General features: G+C 33.9%; 3 long non-coding RNA genes across 3 annotated transcripts; all 3 read right to left on the reverse strand.

Moving 5' to 3' along the window:
- Positions 1 to 12,628: 12,628 nt before the first annotated feature.
- On the reverse strand, positions 12,629 to 13,307 carry LOC146950740 (uncharacterized). Its single transcript, XR_015025487.1, has 2 exons — positions 13,037 to 13,307; positions 12,629 to 12,954 (listed from the first exon to the last, which is right to left on the reverse strand). It is a non-coding gene; the product is annotated as an uncharacterized LOC146950740 (long non-coding RNA).
- A 3,150-nt stretch (positions 13,308 to 16,457) lies between these two features.
- On the reverse strand, positions 16,458 to 17,164 carry LOC146950741 (uncharacterized). Its single transcript, XR_015025488.1, has 2 exons — positions 16,914 to 17,164; positions 16,458 to 16,839 (listed from the first exon to the last, which is right to left on the reverse strand). It is a non-coding gene; the product is annotated as an uncharacterized LOC146950741 (long non-coding RNA).
- A 3,004-nt stretch (positions 17,165 to 20,168) lies between these two features.
- LOC146950742 (uncharacterized) lies at positions 20,169 to 22,302 on the reverse strand. The gene is made up of 2 exons (XR_015027684.1): positions 21,950 to 22,302; positions 20,169 to 21,427 (listed from the first exon to the last, which is right to left on the reverse strand). It is a non-coding gene; the product is annotated as an uncharacterized LOC146950742 (long non-coding RNA).
- Positions 22,303 to 22,593: the final 291 nt, after the last annotated feature.

Consider the following 22,593-nt stretch of genomic DNA (forward strand, 5'->3'; position numbering starts at 1 on the left):
AAACTTCATAGAGAATAAGCTCCTGCTACTGATAGTCCTTTCAGCAGTAGACACTTCAAAACATTTATCCGAAGCACTCCTTGTATTTCTCAAGAAGTCCAGCACTCTTCCTTGATGAAAGATCTCAGACAATAATCTTCCATAAGGTACTTGTTTTCTTCCTTTAATAGTGCCTTCATTTATAGCCCAGCAGAGATGATCCATTACATATCTTGGGAAGTTTATCTTTTCCAGATTGGTCATGAAGTAAATTGCTAGCTTCTGTTGGTTGTTGGGTTGATCAGACCCTCCTGCTCTTTGAAAGAAACAATCGTTACTGAATTTCACCAACATTCTGTTGTGAATCTCCAATTCAGAAGGCTTAGCATCTTTGTTTCCACCCAGAAGAGTGTTGTAGTAGCTTTGCAGCAGGACATCTTCCTTCTTGACTATTTCTTGAAACCTTCCTTCTGCATTCATTCTACAAGCTTTAGCTATAACATCCTCAGTGATGGTTATAGGAATGCCCATCACTTCAGACCTTATTTCTAAGCTATCAAATGATGTAGGATTCATATCCATGGTCATTTTTCCTTTCTTTGACCCAGCTTGTTTGCTTACGGCTTTTGCAGGCTTTTCATTGTACACTTCAGCTTTTAACCAAAAGTCCTTGACCAAGTTCACATATGTTGGCCCATTTAGCATCTTGAAATACTCAGACAGCTTTTGAGTTTCTATCAATCCTTCCATGTTCACTTTGTACTTCTTAAGTGAAGCAAAATCCACCGGTGACTCTACTTGAACTAATAAGGATTTCCATGGAATATCCATAGTCTTCTCTTTGTAGACGGACCCAGATTCTGGTACGCTATGCATGTTTGAGGTAGATTCTGAACCTTCTCGTTGCGAACTTGATGATGCCATTTGATGATTGACGAAGATTTGAAGAAGATGAAGATTTTAGGGTTCTAGGGTTGAGAGAATGCGCTTACTTCGCAAGAGGTTTGAAAGCAAATATGTTTGTTGTGAGTGAGTAGTGTGTGAATTGACAAAGTGTTAAAAGTAAAACGATTGCAATTCAAAAGAGACAAACAAACATAACATTAATGACAAAATTGGGGGCGCGTGAAAAGTACTTTCAAAGCTATTAAATCATCATTGCCCTTTTAGTTATACACCAACACATACAGGCCACGTCAGAAGTTCACAGAGTAACTACCAAGTTAGTGGGCCAGAAGTTACTTTTAAAAAGTAACTCCCAACGTTTCCACTAATTCAACTATTCAGAAGCAACAAATCCACCTTCTGGACTTCAGATGCTGACGTCATTATTATCAGAAGCGAGTTTTCCTCAGAACCTCAATAAAGAGCTTCTGATGGACTACTGCTTCTGAACTAACTTCAGAACCTAAAATCCTATTCAGGAGCAAGCAAGCATTTAATCAGATACAAAGTGCATGTTCAAATTTTTCTTTATAAAATCAAATCTTTCAACAGTTAAAGGCTTAGTAAATATGTCAGCCCATTGATTTTCAGTATCAATGAATTGTATATCTAAAATTCCTTTTTGAACATAATCTCTGATAAAATGGTGTTTGATTTCAATGTGCTTAGCTCTTGAATGCAAAATTGGATTTTTAGACAAACAAATAGCAGCAGTATTATCACAATAAATGGGAATACTGTTAGCAATTATCTGATAATCTTCCAACTGATGTTTCATCCAAAGTAGTTGTGTACAACAATTTGCAGCTGAAATGTATTCTGCTTCTGCTGTAGACATAGCAATAGTTGTTTGTCTTTTGCTAGCCCAGGATATAAAATTATCACCCAGAAATTGACAATTGCCACTGGTTGACTTTCTTTCAATCCTATCACCAGCATAATCAGCATCACAGAATCCAATTAGCTTATAATCTAAGGATTTCTTATAAAGGAGTCCAAGATTAGTTGTTCCTTTCAAATACCTGAAGATTCTCTTGACAGCAGTCATATGAGATTCTCTAGGATCTGATTGGAATCTTGCACACAAGCATACACTGAATAAAATATCTGGCCTAGATGCAGTGAGGTATAACAAAGAACCAATCATACCTCTATACAGCTTCTGGTCAACTTTAGCTCCTTCAACTTCTTTGCTTAAGGTGCACGTAGGGTGCATTGGAGTGTTCATCACTTTACAATCTTCAAGCTTGAACTTCTTCAGAAGCTCCTTTGTATACTTAGATTGATGAACATAGACTCCATCTTTGCATTGATTAATTTGAATGCCCAGGAAGAACTTCAGCTCTCCCATCATGCTCATTTCAAATTCATCCTGCATTAACTCAGAAAATTCCTTGCAAAGAGATGCATTAGTAGAACCAAATATTATATCATCAACATATATTTGCACAACAAGAATATCTTTCCCAAGGGTCCTTCTGAAGAGTGTTGTATCAACCTGTCCTCTTTTAAAATCATTCTTGATTAAGAAATTACTTAGTCTATCATACCAAGCTCTGGGAGCTTGTTTCAAGCCATATAGTGATTTCTTCAGTTTAAAAACATGGTCAGGATATTTAATATCCTCAAATCCAGGAGGTTGCTTGACATACACTTCTTCTTCTATGACGCCATTTAGAAATGCACTCTTGACATCCATTTGATATAATATTAAGCCATGATTAACTGCATAGGAAAGAAGTAACCTGATTGCTTCCAATCTTGCAACTGGAGCAAACGTTTCAGTGTAATCAATGCCTTCTTGTTGACTATACCCTTGTGCAACAAGTCTGGCTTTGTTTCTTGTTACTTCACCTTGCTCATTCAGCTTGTTTCTGAATACCCATTTTGTTCCAATAATGTTCTTGTGCTGAGGTTTGGGTACCAGATCCCACACATCATTTCTTTGAAATTGATTCAACTCTTCTTGCATAGCTAGGATCCATCCATCATCTGAAAGTGCTTCATCAACTGTTGTAGGTTCAATCATTGAGATTAGTCCAATCATTGACTCTACTTGTCTGAAATGTGATCTTGTTCTTCTTGGACTATCTTTGTTTCCAATGATTAGCTCCTCATGATGTGAAGACTTGTGTTTGAATGTGTTTCTGGGAGGATCTGCTTGATGTGAGCCATCTTGTGCTTCATCAGAAGCAGCTTCATCTTGCGCTTCTGATGTGGGTTCAGCTTCTGGACTATCTTCAGATTCAACTATCTGATCAGGTTCTGGAGTAACTTCAGGAACCTGTATCTCTGCAAAACTTTCATCTTGCTTTGAAGTTTTATCTTCAAGCTCCTTGTCATCAAATTTAACGTGCATAGATTCTTCAACACAGAGTGTTTCTGAATTATACACTCTGTATGCCTTTGACCTTTCAGAGTAACCTAAAAAGATTCCTCTTTGGGCCTTGGCATCAAATTTCTTTAGGTAGAGCTTGTTGTTCAGAATGTAACATGTACATCCAAATTGATGAAAGTAAGAGATATTGGGTTTTCTTCCTTTAAAGAGTTCATATGCAGTTTTCTCCAAAATAGGTCTAATATAGATCCTGTTTTGAACATAACATGTTGTATTCACTGCTTCTGCCCAAAAATGTTTAGCCAAATTGTTTTCATGGATCATGGTTCTGGCCATTTCTTGTAAAGTTCTATTCTTTCTCTCTACAACCCCATTTTGTTGTGGAGTTCTAGGAGAAGAGAATTCATGGATAATTCCATGTTTTTCACAAAAAGCTTCAAATGGCTCATTTTCAAATTCTCCACCATGATCACTTCTGATTTTCAAAATTTTTGACTCCTTTTCAGTTTGAATTTATGTGCAGAAGTTACTGAATACCTCATATGCATGATCCTTACTTTTCAGGAATTTCACCCAAGTCCATCTGCTGTAATCATCAACAATGACTAATCCATATTTACTTCCATATAAGGATGCAGTACTCACTGGTCCAAATAAATCAATATGGAGTAATTCTAAAGGTCTTGAGGTTGAAACAATGTCTTTGGTTTTAAAAGATGATTTCACTATTTTCTCTCTCTGGCATGCACCACAGAGTGCATCTGAATGATAGTCAATGTCTGGTAGCCCTTTCACAAGTTGTAACTTACTAAGCTTAGAGATTAACCTCCAGTTAGCATGTCCCAACCTTCTGTGCCACATCCATTTCTTATCATTCACTGATAGTAGGCAAATTACCTTCTGATCAGCCAGTTCAGAAAAATTGATTTTATAGACATTGTCAACTCTCTTTCCTTTGAACACAATGGATTTGTCTTCCTTGTTGATTACTGTACAGTTGGGTTTTTCAAAAAGCACATCATAACCATTATCACAAAATTGACTAATGCTCAAAAGGTTATGTTCAAGACCATCTACCAACCATACATTATTAATTGAGGTACAGGAATTACCAATAGTTCCTGTACCTATGATCTTGCCTGACTGGTTGCCTCCAAATTTCACATTTCCTCCCTCTTTCATTGTTAGGCTGAGGAACATGGACTTGTCTCCTGTCATGTGTCTTGAGCAACCGCTGTCTAGGAACCATGATCTTTGCTTTGGCACTGCTCTTAGACATACCTGCATTATTGACATTTTTAGATTTAGGTACCCATTGTCCTATGGGTCCTGGAAGGTTAGTACTTGAGGCTTTACTATTCACTTCTTGTACCTTGTGCTGTGAGTTGGGTTGCTTCTGATTAACCATCACCTTAGGTTTTGGTACTTCAGAAGCAGTAACTGTCTTCTTCTGAAACTTAGATTTCAGAGCCTCAGATTTTGGTTTCACCAGACTCTGAGGAATAGGTTCTGATCTTTTCAGGATCCTAACCTTTGAAGTCTTGGAATCAGATTTGATCATAGCCTTTGACTTAGAGTTCTTTGGCTTTGAAGTAATCTTAGCCTTAGAACTAGAAGCTTCAGGTTCTGATTGAACAATAGTTTCCAACTCAGCCCCTTCTGGTACAAAGAAGGTTTTCAGACCTTCCTTGATGCATTCACAACAAGATTTTAGATTGGTTTTCTCAAGTTTCACTTCTGGAAAACCAATTCCTCTGCCATTGTTCTTGTAAATGCTATAAATCATAGAAGCTACTCTGCTTCTGTCAATGCCAGATATAATAAAATCTTCAAGAGCAATTTCATGGTTACTTAAAGATTTTTCATTACACTTTTCTTGTAGCTTCTGACATAAGAACCTGAGCTGATCTTCATACGTTTTACACATGAAGTCAAAGCCCCTAAGTCCTTGTTCAGAAGCTTTCAGATCCAATAGAGTTGATTTTTGCTGTTTTACCAAATCAGCATATTTTTCTTTTAAATCCTTCAACTCATTGGTTCTTACTTCAAAATGTGTAAGGAGTTCTTTAAGTGACTCAACAAGTTCATCTCTGGGAATTTTGGAATATACCTCGTTTTCATCTTCTGAGTTTGAATCTGATCCAGCTTCAGAAGTTGCTGTTGCTACCAACCCAACAGCTACCTTTGCATCTTCATCAGCTTCCTCTTTATCAGATCCAGATTCACTTCCCAAATCATCCCAGGTTGCCATTAAACTCTGCTTAATCTGCTTCTTGAATTTGCTTGGTTTGAATGTAGACCTCTTTGACTTGTCCTTTGACTTTTCTCTTTGAAGATCAGGGCATTCAGCAATGAAGTGTCCAGGCTTCTTACAGTTGAAGCATCCCTTCTGATCTTCTTTCCTTGAGCTTCTGGAGTTACCCCTTCTGGCAAGAAACTTTCTGTTCTTCTTGGCCAGATACTGAAGTCTGTTTGAGAGCATGGCCATTTCAGCAGCATCTGGTTTAGAATCTGAACTTGACTGTTCTTCCTCTTCAGATTCAACCACTTTGAGAGCTTTTGATGACTTGCCTTTGGATGGAAGAGTTATTGATTTACTCTTCTTAGTAGACTCGTGTTCATTAAGACTTAACTCATGAACTTTGAGAGAACTAACAAGATCTTCGACACTTAAAGTGTTTAAATCTTTAGCTTCCTCAATGGCAGTCACCTTTGGTCTCCATCTGGCAGGTAAGCTTCTGAGTATCTTGCTTACATGATCAGAAGCAACATAGCTCTTCTTCAGAATCTGTAGCCCAGAGACTAAGGTTTGAAACCTTGAGTACATCTCCTCAATAGTTTCATCATCCTTCATCTTGAATAACTCATACTGATGTACAAGCAGGAGAGCCTTTGCTTCTTTGACCTTTTTGCTCCCTTCGTAGTTTGAACAGAGAGAAGCAAACATAGCTTTGGCAGTGGACTTGTCACTCATCTTCATGTATTTTGCTTTGGGTATGGCAGTGACAAGAGCTCCTCTGATAATATGATGCTTCTTGTAGAGTTTCCTCAGTTCTGGAGTATGTTTCTTTCTATCCACAGCAGCTCCTTCTTCATCAAGGACTAAATCACCAACACCATCTTCCAGAATATCCCATAATTCTTCATCTAGGCTCATGATGTAACTGTAAAAGTTGGTCTTCCACCAAGAGAATTCTTCAGCATCTCCATTGAATTTTGGAATCTTCCAAACACTGGATTTCTTACTATCACTATAATCATGTGAGACATTTTTATAGCTAGTATCACCAGAACCAGTAGGAGGAGGAGTAGACATGTTTTTCTCAGATCTTTGACTGTTGCACGGTTAAGTGTTACACAACAGACCAAGGCTCTAGATACCAATTGAAGGTGAGAAAAACACAAGAAGGGGGGTTGAATTGTGTTTTGAAAAATTCTTCGTTTTTCCTAAAAACTGAACACACTGATCAGAAGCTAAGTGAGACAGCTTCTGAAGTGATAATCAGAATCTAAATGCAGCGGAATAAAACAGAGAGAGAGAAGAAGAACGACACAAAGCAATTATACTGGTTCCTTCCACAAACCGGAAGTAGTTCAGTCCCCCTTGCACTTCCAAGGAGATTTCACTAAGAGTAATATCTGATTACAATTGCTCAAGCACACAAGCAAGAGACTTCCTTTGCTCAAGCACACAAGCTAGAGACTTCCTTTGCCCAAGAACACAATCAAGAGACTTCCTGCTCAAGCACAACTGCAAGAGACTTCCTAACTAAACAAAATTACACAGAAAATTGTTTAAGGTTGAACACTTGATATACAATCAGAGGTGCTCACAATACAAATCAGATACAGACTCAATGGACTTAAGAATTTCTAAGATATGACTCTGAGACACAGAAATTCTAAGTGCATCCAGAACAATTTCAGCAGAGATTTGGCACTTGTAAAAATGTTGTGAGTCTTTCGTTCAGCATTAGCGTTCTTGCATTACCAAATCTCTAAGTCTTCACTCCTTTATATAGAGGTGTGAAAGAGACGTTGTGAAATTGCCAGCACACCAAAGAGTCGTTGTTGAAGCTTGATCTTTCACCTTTGATCTTTTGCCTGATTTGGTTGTTGTCCTATGAAGAACTAATTTGAAATCCATTCCTTATCCAAAGGAACATCTATGCAGGCGAAGCCGTATTCTGGAGCTGTTTTCTTGTCTTGTAGCGTGGACACAAAACAAAGTAGTGGAGAACGTGGTTGAACAATTCGTACAAATGTCAACGCTTTCGTCCAAATTGCAAGCACATGCCTTCAAACACCTTTGAAATGACCGTTGCAAAATTCCACTAATCCTTTGTTGCGTTTTCGAATCCAATAGACAGCTTTTGCAGTGATAATTCTTCAATTCTTGAATCTTTGCAAATCCAGTTGATATTCAGCTTCTGGTGAAATAGCTTCTGATGAGGCAGCTTCTGCAACTTCTGATGATGCAGCTTCTGATGATGCAGCTTCTGATGATACAGCTTCTGATGATATGACTTCTGGACCTCTTGTCTTCAGGAGCACTATTCTTACTTCAGAAGCGGCTTTACTTCAGGAGCGCTTTTTCTCTTCAGTAGCATGTTGCCTTCAGGAGCGTCCAAGCTTCAAATTTTTGTTGTTTCCTTTGCTCTTTATTTGCTCATTCAGAACCAATGATGATGTAACTTTTTAATTATAGTCCTGTACACTTGAACAAATATTAGCTAGTCCAATTTACAATTTTTAATACCTTGTTATCATCAAAACTCTTTAAGGTTCATTGTTAAACACATTTTGTTCCAACAGGTACCTCATGCTTCCTTTTCAAAAATGTTACCATCAACACACTATTGATTTTGATGACATGTTATTGCTTCAATGTTATGCATTCAACACAAATCTTGGGTCCTATTTCTTTAAATCTCACAATCCCTAAATTATTTCTCATCATCATGCAATTGAACCTAATAACCATAACCCCGCCCTTTTTGGTGGGCCTAATTAATTTTTTGAAAAATAAGTTCTGCAAGGAATTGAATCAAGTAGCACATAAAAGTTCATTTTTTTAAAGTCACTAACGTCATTGCAATTCCTTTATTTTTTATAGCAGTTCCTTTTCATTATTATTTTTTCTTTCAATTATCACATAACAGTTCCTTTTTAGTATTATTTTTTCTTTCGATTACCACATAATTGTTCCTTTTCATAATTATTTTTTTATTTCGATTACCACATAGCAGTTTCTTTTCCTTTTCATTTTTATAGATTTAACAACCTTTGTGGTTAGGATCAATTTTTTGGTACAAACTTTTTGTATATATTTGTTCTTTTGATTTGTCTTTTTTATTGCAATCCATCTTTTGTTTTTGATTTAGTATGATAACATAATAGCGAATATAACTTTAAAAGTAAGAATATAGTCAATTTCATAGTTATATACGAAACTCTACAAAACTCATGCAGACAGATATTTATTTCTTTTCAATATCTATTTCACTTTCAATCGATTTAACATTCAATTCATTTAGTCTTCTAATTTTAATGCACGAGAATTTTAATAGATATTATTTTTTTTCTACCAAAAATGACTTAATTTTACCAAAGGGCATATGATATTAACGCACAATGAGATCAATTATCCCATTCATGCATATATCCAATTATCCCACTAATAAAATATTTTATAGATCATAATGTGCCTCTAATTTGAAAAGAAAGATGGATGAGAAACAAACCAATGAAATAAAAAAAATTTATCCTCAAATCCTAACTCTCTAAGAACAAATATTTGGAGATGTGTATAAATGGAAAATAATGGATGAAGAGTGGGAGAAAAACAAATGATCAAGAAATGGAATGGAGAAAGAAAGATGAGAAAGAGGAAATAAAGGAAAGAAAAATAAATCAGAGAGAAAAATTGAATCATGATAAAGTGATATGTGGAAGAGAGGGAGACAGAACTGAGATGTCAAGAAGAGTTTTCAATGGGAATCAAAGTTGAAATGAACATTAATAAAAGTCAAGGACGATCACTTAAACATGTCAGAGTATATCTTCCAACACCAATATTCTCATATGGTCAGTTATATGTTGCAATTTCAAAAGTAACCTCAAAAAAAGGTTTGAAGATATTGATAACCAATGAAGATGGTGAAGATGATACTGTTGCATCAAATGTGGTTTATAGATTTTTTTTTTTTAGAAATGTGTAATAATTTGTATCTACTTTTAGATTTTAAATGTTTTATGTTTGTTATGTTTCTCACCGACTATAAGATCAACATAAACAACAACATTAATATTTTCATGAATAGTGAATCACGACACACACACAGGGGGCATATCAAGTTCTCTAAAAAAAAGGGACATATCAAGTGAAAATGGATCTAAATATTACGGTTGAGATTTAAAAGGTCATTTTTATTATATCACATGCAAGTATTTCCTCTTCCCAAACTAATTCTGCCTTCGTATCGTTTGATCTCCTCTTTCAACTACACTGTCACATCCACCAAGGCCACCATTGTTATTGGTCGGTTGCCAAACCCCCAACCATTAAAGAATCGTTTCTGGTGTTTGTGGTCAATTTTTGTTATGCATCACATGTAGTTGTTCTTGTTCAGATCGGCCAACCACCATATCATTAGTGGTTGGCTCCTCATCACTCATTGCGCCAAATCAATTTCAATTCATTGATTTCTTCTTTTTCTCATCTGATTTCCGTTTTTATTTCTTTTTTATTTTTCATTCGGAAAAGTTAAATTAATCACGGTGGGCGCGCGTGTGTGTGCCTCATTACCGTCAAAGTCTTTTTATGAAAATATTTTTACTTTAAATTAAGGTGATACTCCCTCCGGTCACTATTATAAGCAAATATCTACTTTTTAGATTCATTTAATAAATGATGTATGTGGTCTACAATATAGACCACATACATCATTTATTAAATGAATCTAAAAAGTCAAAATTTGCTTATAATTGTGACCAGAGGAAGTATTAACTAGTGTCTTAAGATAACTCACTTGGATTGACCTAATGGTATTATTGACTTGAAATCTGGTAATGTGTTTCTCCTTAAGGTATCAAATGTCTTAAGACATTTGTTAAAGAAACAAAAAACAATTATATTAAAAATAACATTTTTTAGACTTCCAAAATGTTGACTGCACAAGTCGAAAATAATGTTATTATACTCCCTCTAGTCGATATATCGGTCAATTTTAATTACCACATGGAACTATTGCTCTGTTAGAATCAATTTACATTTTTTGGGATTATCAATCACCATGCCTGCATATATCAAACTGGATGATCTGAGAATACTCTTGTTTAGACACACAAACAACACACATCATCCACTAGCCCCAAACTTGAATTTGAACTTGAGGAGTCTAATCTCCTCTTGATCCAATAATGTGGTTTTTTGTACCGCAAGGGAGGAACATTAGACAGCAATAATATAATATTATCAACAACAAAAAAAATTCTTGATACAAGATTGAAATATAGATGTATAAAAAAAAGTAAAATGTTAACCAGCATCATTGGAGCATTTTTAAACATACGAAACAAATAACTACACAATTTATTATCACGGTCTTGTTGAGAAGATTAAAGAAATTTTGGCTCGCTAACAGGTCAAAAATCACGGTCTATCATTGAGTGAAGTCCCGAACCAGTTTTTTTTTTTTTTTGGAAACAGCATATATCATTAAAAAGCCCAGCACAAGAAGTACAAAAGGCAAGACAATACAAGGAGCCAGCCAATACACCAAGACACAGGCGACAAAGGCATGAACGAAAATTACAGGAAGCCAATACACCAAAACGCAGGCGACAAAGGCAAAAAGAAACAACAGCAGCTGAACCAACAAAAGACAACAGCCAATACACCATGATACAGGTGACAAAGGCAGCTAAACCAAGTTTCAAAACCCAGCGGCTGCTGTGCCTGCTAACCGATGCAAACAGCAGCTGATTGACAGCAACCAGGACAGAAAAACAGCTCTCCAAAATTCCTGCTGCCAACTAACCACCCATAAACCAAATAACACCTATCAACACCTTCTACTCAAGCACTCCCTCGGGTTCCAACTCCACTCATAGAATAAGCAAGAAGCGATTCGGAGCCTATTAGTCCCGAACCAGTTGTCTATTGAAAAACATCCATTACTGAAAATAGCATGATGACTTATCTTAGGTTTGATTCTTGAAGAATTGTCATATCCAACATTATCTTCAGCTAAGTAACTAGCACCCTGGGGTATCCAACAACCTTTTTACTTCTTACACTCGCATCACCCGAATCTCTTGCAGCAACAAGCTATGCTTGTTCAAGCATTGGGTCAATGGATACAATGACATGAGCAACAAGTCATTCATGAATCATAATATACTAATGTCAATCAAGTTAAGGATTGATTACAACCATATATTAGGTGTTAGTTTTGAACCAAAACAATGTCAACCGCGTAAATGATTGATTACAATGTGTCTGATGACATTGAAAAAAGGGTTAATGTTTGATGTATCATATTCCAACATCTGAACTTGTTCTATTAACTTTGACATTATACAAGAACACGTTTGTGCAATTGTTTTAAGGGACATGATCGATTGAGCAACTTTTTTTTATGAACAAATATTGAGCAACTAATATTTTGATATTGCTAATTAATTATAAATAATAGACTAAACATCTTCAAAGACATTTTTAAATAGGAGTATATTGGTAAACAATTTTGACTCTAAATTCTCAATTATAACTTCTACTCCCTCCGGTCCTATTTACAAGAAACACTTTACTTTTTAGATACATTAAATAATTTATGTATTTGGTTTAGATTCTTGACTAGATACGTACATTATTCAATGTATCTAAAAAGCCAACTTTCTCTTGTAAATAGGACCGGATGAAGTATTGTCTAAGGTTCTTCAAATTTAGTTGGGCTAATTTAGCTTCTTAAAAAAACTTTTATTGTCTAAATAACACAGGGATTCGAGTAACTTCGTAATTATTAACTTCAACTTTTAATTATTTGTTCCTTCAAAAAAAACGTTTAATTATTTGAGTACAATATCTGAAAAAGTTGTCCTAAATTTTAATACTGCCAATGAAATGCACTTGCCCTCAAGTATACGCAACATGGTGATTGGTGACACATTGATTTTCCAACGCAAGTAAATCTTAATGGCACCCTCTAAATTCCAGTTGTACAAAGGAAAAATTATAGGCTTCGTACAATAATATAATACGATAATTTTTTAAGTAGATTCAAAATATAACGCATACCAAGCATAGTACATAACTATTATTCAAGAAGAACAAGTTCAATATGAGACAAGAGGACACTTACCTTAGTGAATTTTCAAGATTTTGATATTGTCTTTGGTTTATATATTATGGAACTTACACAAAAAAATGCACCAATTATCTAGAACAAAAGTAGAAATGCGTTTAACTTAACGTTTTCTCAAACTCATTACCCAAAAAAATAGAGATTCTCAAACCTAATTTTCTCTTTTGTACAACTTTGAGGTTCCCTCTTTCCTACTATTTCCAAACAAATTGGAGGATTAGTGATGGAGGATGCAAACTCAGTGATTCACGAGCTATGAATCTTTGCAAAAAAAAACCCTTGAACTTAAGAGATCATCTTGTTTAGTATCAACCACCAAACAAACTGCAGAAATTTGTTATTAGCTTAATCATTCAAAATACAATTCCATGAAACACTTAAAATACCATCATTCTAGAGCATTTACCTTCGTTTTGTACTCATATTTCTTCTCCAAGCCATTTGAAGGAAAACAATACTAGTGTTTCATATTGCATATGCAAGTTTTGCTACGTAGAAGATATGATGCTCTCATACCTACTCCAAAAGGATGCAGATCGACGGCATCATCTCTCCTGCGTAGCAAACCTTTTACACATGCTATTACTCTTTCAATATTCATTGCCACTATTTCTTGAATTGCAGACAAAGAGGCCAACCAATAATCTTGAATTGTAGACAAAGAGGCCAACCAATAATATATAGACCCACTAGTTTTGTAGATTTTGTCATATTTGATGTGTACTACGATTCTCTTACTAAATGCTGGTGTAAATCCTAACCACAAAATGTGCATGGTGATGGAGCCTGTTTGTATAAATTCGGCAAGGAGCCAAGGACTAATAAAATAAAGAGTCGTGTTAACAAGTTTCTTTAGGATTCAAAATGATTGATGAAATATAGGTATAAGAAGTTACTTTTTATTGTTTTAATGTGTTAAATGCACAATTTTTAAGATAAAGTTTTTATTTTAAATTTCTTAACAAGTATCTTAAGAGCACTTGTTAACATTTCTCTAAAATAAAAAGTTCAAATAATTCTGTAAAGATTTATATATTTTAAATAGGGTTAAATGTGTTTTATGTCTAAAAATTTTCTAAATTTTGACTCAATAAAAATAAATCGCACTTTTCAATCTCTACAAAATTATATACTACAAACAATCTTAGTCTACGTTAAGTTCACATTTTGCGGTCATGATTCAAAGATAACATATTAATGTTAAATTTTCATATTTTAATATAAATTGATAATATTAATATGCAAATGCAGAACTAAGGTCATTCCTTTATTTAGACACCTTTAAGTGCTTTTTTTAGGGAACCATTTAGTGCCTGTATAGGTTTTGTCTGATGTACAAATAAAATGGTCTTTTTATTATATATATATAAGTGTCCTTTTTATCATTTGATCAATAAGTTATATCGTATATCATTTTAATTTAATGGTGAGATTTAGTAATACTAGACTTGTTTCACTTATGCATCATAGAATTGACCGCTTATATAATATAATCCCAATCAATTGTTATATTTTTTTTTATGAACACAAATTTAGGCGAGTTGGACGCTGAATATTAGTCAAGGTTAGGCACACCTCAAACATTACTAGAGATAACACTCTATACAAATATAGACTTTGATTGTATACATAAATTACCCAATTTTAATAATTTGTTTTTCCCGTACAAATCTAAAATTTATAAAATATAAACCAATCTGTCCATATTAATAAGAATATAAAAAAAAAGTAATAAATAAATATATACAAACAAGTTTTCTAATTGGATTTTATAATTATGGGAAATGTTAACTTGTGTCCTCAAGACAATATAGAAAAAAATTATTGAAATGTGTGCATTACATTTAATATTTAACTTTTTAATCATTTAAATGCACAAAATTTTAGAGAAAATTTCTTCTTTTAGGTTTCTTAATATATGTCCTAAAGATATAAGTTAACACTACCATGTAATTATAGATAGATGGAGGAATTAATTGGTCATGGTGACAGTGGATTCATCATTATTATCTGCACGTTTCTTTTTCTTAAATTTGTGGTCTGAGATTCATTCCACTAATGTTAAAATATGCTTGTTGTTGCTGCATGTGGTGTGGATTAAATCCAGCAGTACTTGAAAGTGCCAAATTTGATGAGGTCATATTTTAACGTCATTTGCTGCTACATCAATCAATGTCAACAAAAAGCTGCACTCTTCATGCCAAAGTTCACTTATTTTCTCATTTTCACTTTCTCATTTTCACCATGCCAGGCTCAATTCACGTCTTTTCCTCTCTCACATCAAATTTATTTTTCCCTACCAAATAGTACTACACAAGCACTCAAATTCTTGACATTTGAATTGCATTTTTTCCTTTGAAATTGGTAATTTCTCCATCCCATGATAGATGATCCATTTGAAAATATGTAATTTTGATCTAATTTACTTTAACCGTTTTTTTACTAATATATAAAGATAAATAATATCATATAAGATGTCGTTAGATTCGCCTTGATGAGTATTTTCAAAATATCAAATTTTCATAATTTTTTCTAATATATTATTTAAGATATTTAAGCTCAAAGTTATGCATTGACATACGTAATAAGGTCAACTGTGTCAAGTATTATGGGACGGAGATAATATTGTTTAGATTTTAGAATTCAAAATGAGTTCAGAGATGCATAATTGTTCATTTATGTATGATTTTGTCAATGTTATAGACATGGGCAAACATGTCAATCACGTTAGGGGTAACATGATGTCGATGACTAACTCTGCTAAGTTGTATGAGCGCCAAATGAAATGCAGAGCCGAGAGAGACAAACCCGCTCATGTGGCACAACTAAAATGTATCTAAACCTATAAATAACTAGACTTTTTGCCCCGTGCTATCGCACGGGTCTGATATAGCATTGGTCATTTATATTAGCCGTTAATGCATCATGAAATAGTATTGTCGGTATTTTATAATATAGATAAATTAAGGACATAGAATTCAATACAAAAGGAAATTGCAAAAAGAGGGTTCAATTGAGGATTTCCATAGTTTAGGTTCCTACAAATTCTAAATCAGTTGATATATTATATATCATTCTTATGAAGATTTTGGACTGCAAGGAGGAGGCTACCAAATATTTTTTTATCTCAGATTATAAGGTATGCATCAAAATATGTTATGTTTTCATCACAATTTATAGCTTATCCTTGTAAATTTCAGCAGTAACGGCAACATGAGAGTGACGGGTCATATTCAAATATCATTAATGTTTTAGATAAGAAACCCAATTGAAATTTGAAAGAGTTAAAAAAGAAACAAAAACCAATTGACAGTGATCCTTCCAATTAACTGTTTCAAGTGTGGGAAAGATTTGTCTAATTTTAGAATTTTCTGATAGTTCCTTCGCAATCAGTTTTATCACCACCATAATTGATTGTAAGGATTAAACCATTGATTCTGTTGGTTATATATATAACATGAGATAATGCAACTAAAATTCTGTCAATATTACATGCTTTTATGGACTCTTGTGTATTGTAAATCATTAATCATCTTTTGTGGACTCTGTTGTAAATCATAACCTTTAAATGTTAATTTTTAAACTTTCTGGACTTTGTATTTTAAATCATCAATCATACATTTTATGTTCCTTTTTGGACTCCTGTGTATTGTAAATCATCAATCAACCTTTTTTGCACTCTGTATTGTAAATCATCAATCATTCTTGAATGGAATGCAAGCATGGCTCGGAAAATGTTAGATTTCCTTTTAAATGTGTTTGGATAGATTACATTTTATAATAGGAAATACATATTTAAACTTGAATATAACTTGTTCATCATGTGGTTGCTTCAAGCACTACTTAGAAATTAAATCATCATCTTGAATCTAACTTGAGAATCTTTTTTCAAATTATATGTACACCCTAGACAAAATGAATAAAAATTAAAAAATTCAATTTTACACTGACAGCTTAATCATTTGTACTTTCAATTTAAAAATTAAACTTGAGAATTATGCTAATTATTGTATTCCTTCAGTGTGCATTCATTCTGCTCGTGTGATTGCTTCAAGAGTCCCATGATTTGGTTGTGGAAACCTATGAAGGCAAACAAAGACAAAGAAGAGGCAAGATAGCATTGATAAAGCTATTGAACATACAAATGGATAATTATTCAACAAACATGAATATTTACATATCTTGTATAGAAAGAGGAGGGAGTACCACCTGCAACATCAAGAAATTGCACGGATAAGGTTATTTAACACACATATGGAGAATTATATGAAAAACATACATACCTTGTATTGAAAAGGAGTACCACCTGCATCATCAATTTTAGAGCAAAGAGTAAATTAAGGCACACATAATTTTCAACATGAAGATCAAATTTATCAGCATGAAAAATGCATAAAACACATTAGAAATGCATAACTACATCAAGAATAAGGGAGTGAAGGTTCACGTGGATGAAAATGGCAAGTGAATGGAGATGGCAGCCTAAGATTTAAATACTGCTTCTTGTACAATTAAATAATAGAAAATATTTACTAAAGATGGTCGCATATGTAAAGTATCAGCTGTTTTTTTTGTCACTTTTCTATCCAAAGGTCAAAAAGTCTATCACCTCACCTAATAAGGTGGCGCTGGAATATAATTTTTTTTCAAGTTGTATCAATCAGCTGTTTTATTTGTCACTTTTCTACCCAAAGGTCAAAAAGTCTATCACCTCACATGCATGTGATAGGGTGGCGCTGGAATATTTTTTTTTGCAAGTTGTATCAATAATTCAATCTGATATATTGTTCATGAAAGCGGGATTAGGGTTTAGATTTTTCCCATCAGACTGCACAACATTTTAATTAAGTAAGATAAGATTAGCCTGTTATTATTGTTAACTAGACTTTTGATCCGTGCAACGCACGAGTCGCGTCGACTATAATAAAGACCAATGAATAACATTTAACCCGTAAGATCATGGGTCGATCAATAAATACAAATTAGATTATTAAAGAGACAATATTACAATCAAATTTGTCTTACTATGTCCTTCAATGACACTTGAATCTTATCAAATTTTACATTTTAGTTTTGAAAAACTAATCAATTAAAGGCGGTTATTTTATTTTATCACAATATATTATTGGGGCATTATCTTCTCATTTTTTTAAAATTATAAAGAAAAAAGATAAAAAGAATACAATATTATATTGTTGCACTTGTTTTAAATTTCTACTAACATGAAAAATAAAGTCACTTCAATTAATAGAATTTTTAAATTACACGTACAACTCTAAAAAGAATAATTACACGGTTTAGGGTTTGCTATATATAGCCGAGTTTGCATGGAAATTAGGGTATCCTGTTTGTAAACGTATTAAATAAGTGTACAACAATTTGTCAAAAAAAAAAAAGTGCAGAAACAATAGATATATACAAACGATGACACAACAGGAAAGGAATGAAAACTCGGCGTTATATTCACTTGATGTAGTTATGGGATACATTCACTTACACATTGGTGAAACATAATTCAAACAACAATACTACATGATAATGTTGGTTCTCTTGCGAATAAACAGGATAGTTAGTGGTGATAACACAAATATACAATGAGTCAAGGAGAAATTAATTGAGAGCACCAAGAGCTGGATTTTCTCTTCAAGATCAACTCTTGCTACTGCATATTTCGAGATATTGAAATCTCAGAATAATACACTCTACTTGAACAAAATACTAGTAGTGACTATGTTGTCTTTTAATTAGGAAGACGAAATAATAGTTGGGAGATAAAGTAATAGAAACCATTTTCTGTTCACTGATCGGAGACTCAACGTTTATTTCTTCATCTAAGTCACCACCAACCACGACTTCTGAAACAGAAATCGAATTCAGTTTAGAGGAACAATATGGTTCGGTTGTTGAGCTAAGAGACACCGAAGAAGTTTTAAGAATGACATCCAGAGTTCAAAGCTCTGGAAACGACACTAACGTAACTACTACCTTGCTAACGTTTGACTCTCCAACAAACATGATGCATTAAGGCATTCTCACAATAATTCCTGAATTGATCAAAGTTACAAAAATGTACGTAAATGTGTATTTCATTAATCGGTTTGGTATTTGAATTTGTTTTTCATTAGAGTTAGTTTGGTCTTCGAATGTGTCTTCCGCTAGTCACTTCGGTCGATAAAAGTTACCAGCAAAAGACATATTTGAGAATGTTTTTGTAATTTTGATATGTCCAGGGACAGAAGTGACAAAGTCTTACATATCCATGGACTAAAATGAGTGTTATACCTAATATCCTTTAGCCAACTTTTAGTTTAAGTATTTCAAAAAATGCGTGTACAAGTACAAATCATATACATGATCTTTAACCTAGTTTTAAACTAGGCTTAATAGCAGTTTTAGCCTTCTAACTTTTCTAAAGTTGCGATTTTGGCCCCCTAAGAAAAAAAACTACAAAACCTCCCCCTAAGTTTTTCACATGTGGCAGTTTTAGCCCCCCCAAGGTCAATTTTGACTCGGTCTACGCTGACGTGGCACCCTAAGTGAGGTGCCAGATGTTATTTTTTTTGCCTTGGGGGGCCAAAACTGCTACAGTTGCAAAACTTAGGAGGCGGTTTTGCAGTTTTTTTTCTTAGGGGGCCAAAATTGCAACTTCGTGAAAGTTAGGGGGCGAAAACTGCTATTAAACCTTTAAACTATTCAATTGAAATAAATTCAAAATTGGTTGAATGAAGAAGACAGTGAACTAAACAAACAAACGAAAAAACCAACAAAGGTAGATGCAAAGCAAGAGTGGTACAAAATTGAAACCTAAATGATAAACCTCCACTGTGGTCACTGATGACAGTCCGTCATACACTGTTTTTAGAGTCTTTTTAGTTAAGTTTTTGATGTATTTGTATTAGTTTGGTATTTAATTTAGAGTCATTTTGATTAAATCATCGTTTGTAAGTTATTTTGTCACATAGTAGACTTTCATTAGATTTAAGTGATATTGATGGTCAAAGGAGCAATTAATTTCTGTTGGTATGTGAAACAAAGAATTGAAGTGCCGAGTGTGAAGCAATTATTCAAGACAAAGAGAATTGTTTAATGTTTCATGATAATAAGTCACATGCCATCATCTAAGTGGTAAAGAAGCATATTCCAACATGGGTAGCAAAACAAATGGTCATGAGAAGTTACACGTGGGAAAAGAAAGAAAGAAGACAAGTAACATGCTATGCCAAATTCTTTATTGTTTTTATGTTGTGTGCAACCCATGACCCATGCTGTGACCGAAATTGAAAGGAAGGAATCATGTGAATTGATTATGAACCACAAGCAAATATTCCAACATGATAGCATGCTTCCTACATTGTTTATTATAAGACTTGTCATATTAATTGTTTAATTGAGAAGCATGGGAAGAGATGGAGTTATGCGATCCAAACAGTCTGGCTTGAGGAGAAAGGAATAATCTTTGGGAATAAACAAATGACAAATGAGGAAAACAAAAGGTTATAAAAGAAAGAAGCCGAGGAAGAGAAAGATATAGACTGTTGGAGGAACAAAGTCACGGTTTTGGCAACAAAACCAGAAGCTTGGGAACTGGAGATTAATTGAGGAGCTAGCTACAGCAACCACACGATGAGAAGAGGATGATTGCTATGATAAAAGAAGACTTCAAGAGGTTAACCAATCTGTTGTATTTTCTTTTATTCATGTTGTTTAACTCTTTAATAATGAGTAGCTAGTTTTCTTATGGTTGAGACTTAGATGAATCTAATGTAGCTCTATGGACATATAATTTGTATTTGACAAAAGGTCTCTCTTGAATTTCAATGGAAGTCTAGTTATAATTCAGTTTTACTTGTGTTCATTGCCTTTCTAAAGTAATTGTTGTAGGACCACTAACCATAACTACTTCAATTATTAATAAGAATTGATCTTAGGACTTGAATGACCACTAACCCTGGCTTTTGATCTTGATCTAGTAACTCTGTTTAACTCAACATTAGGAGCCCAGAGATGGGAAATTGAGGGTTATGACACATAAGTTAACGTTCCATATTTGCTTCCTAATGTTATTGCTGCCACGTAGACTCGGGATAGAGTAGGCGATTCTAGCTTAGGAATGGGTGTTGATGCGCGAGAGTGATCAACACTATTTTGTTAACTTGTCGTTAGATTAGATGAATATTGATGGAATGGGGGTACAAATTACCGTAGAGCAACATTAGAGAATTCGAATGTCTTGACCATATTTCTCTTTAATTTCCATAACCAAAGCTTTTATTGTTTCAACAGTTTATCTATACCAATTCAACTGCCTAGGGCAAACAATATAAATTTTACACATCCTTTTTAATTACGAAATTGCTAAGTAGAAATTAACAACAGTCCTCGTGGATTCGATCTTTTTACTACTTCGATAGACTTTGGTACACTTGCCAAATCTCTATCAGTCACCAGAAATCCTCTTAACACCTCTTTGATCCACTATTCTAGTTAGCTCCCTCACATTAAAGCAAAAAAAAAAAAAAAAAAGGTTTGGAATTTTGGATTGAAATAATAAAAATGAAGCTATAAATAGTAAATACCCATTAATCATATACCAGTTTCAATTTGCTTCCACACTTCATCTGTTGCCAAATTACTTGCACTCATTCTCACTTTGAAACTTGCAGCCCTTCAACAAGTAATAATTACAACAAAATTAAAACGGTTCATGTTCTAGTATTAGTTGGTGATTGTAGTATTTGTGAGTTGTGACCATACCTATTGACTACCGTGAGTGGCGGAGTTACGATTATTACAAAGCCTGGTAAAAAAAAATTGCAACACATTTATAAGTATTTACATAAGAAATTGCAAGCAAATAATAAAAAAATCTAAAGAAATTGTCTAATTTACAGGGATTTATGTAAGAAATTCAGAGGAATTTACATAAGAAATTACAAAAAATTTGGACCCGAGCCCAGGCGTGTGCAGGGGTCACCGGACGGTGAAACCGCCACTGACTACCGCATAAGTATCCATGAAATTGTTTGGGAGAGCTTATGGAAACTTATGACATTTACATAAGCTATCTTGAGCTTATCCATAAACTCTCCATGATAGCTTAGGAAAACAATCACATAAGCACTTGATTAAACTTTTTATCCTAACAATGGGCTCATCATACCACAAGAAAAGTCATCAACGCACATTAATGCTATTTCAAATTAACAACAAACAAATTAAATTACTCTTACATTAAATTTTGCAATATTGTGTGTGATGCAAATGATATAAATGTGTTATCCTAAGGTATACGAATAAAAACCAAAAAAATAGATTAAACCTAGTATATCTGCGACAATAAATCCAAGCACGAGCATCTTTCCTCTTCAACTAAGGAGAAGTTTCCATGCAACACAACACATCTCCAAAATCAGCAGCATCAGTAATCCTCCTCCTACTTCCCCACCGACCAACCAACCAACCTAAAGTGAAGGTTGATGGATCAATTTTAATTGGGAGTCTCGATTTTTGCACGTGGAGGCTAGGTTGAAGGAGAGAAAGTGCGTAACACTCCGCGTGAGATAAAGTTGTTGAATGGATGGAAGTTAACCGCTCCATCAGTCTTCCTTCTTCATTTTCATTTGTTTGGCTAATGAAATTGAAAAGTCCCACACCGATATAAATATAGTTAAAAGAAATATTTATATAACCTCAAGTGTAGGAAAATACTGTATTTGATAGCTATAATTATAATATTATAATTGCGCGCCACAAAATAATAAAGGTAGTTCATATTGAACTGTTTTGTCATGTATGTATATATGTATATATGTAATATTATATATACATATTACATACAATATAGTATAGTTTTTCTTAGTTTGAGATGAATTGCTATTGTTAATCTATCTACCTTTTTTTTTATTTCTTTAAAAAAGTTAATTTATTTTGTTATTGTTAATATCTACTAAATTTTTGTAATTT

Source organism: Medicago sativa, chromosome 2 (assembly GCF_051527215.1).
Source record: "Medicago sativa cultivar Bolivia chromosome 2, Bolivia_mono, whole genome shotgun sequence".
Classification (NCBI taxonomy): domain Eukaryota; kingdom Viridiplantae; phylum Streptophyta; class Magnoliopsida; order Fabales; family Fabaceae; genus Medicago; species Medicago sativa.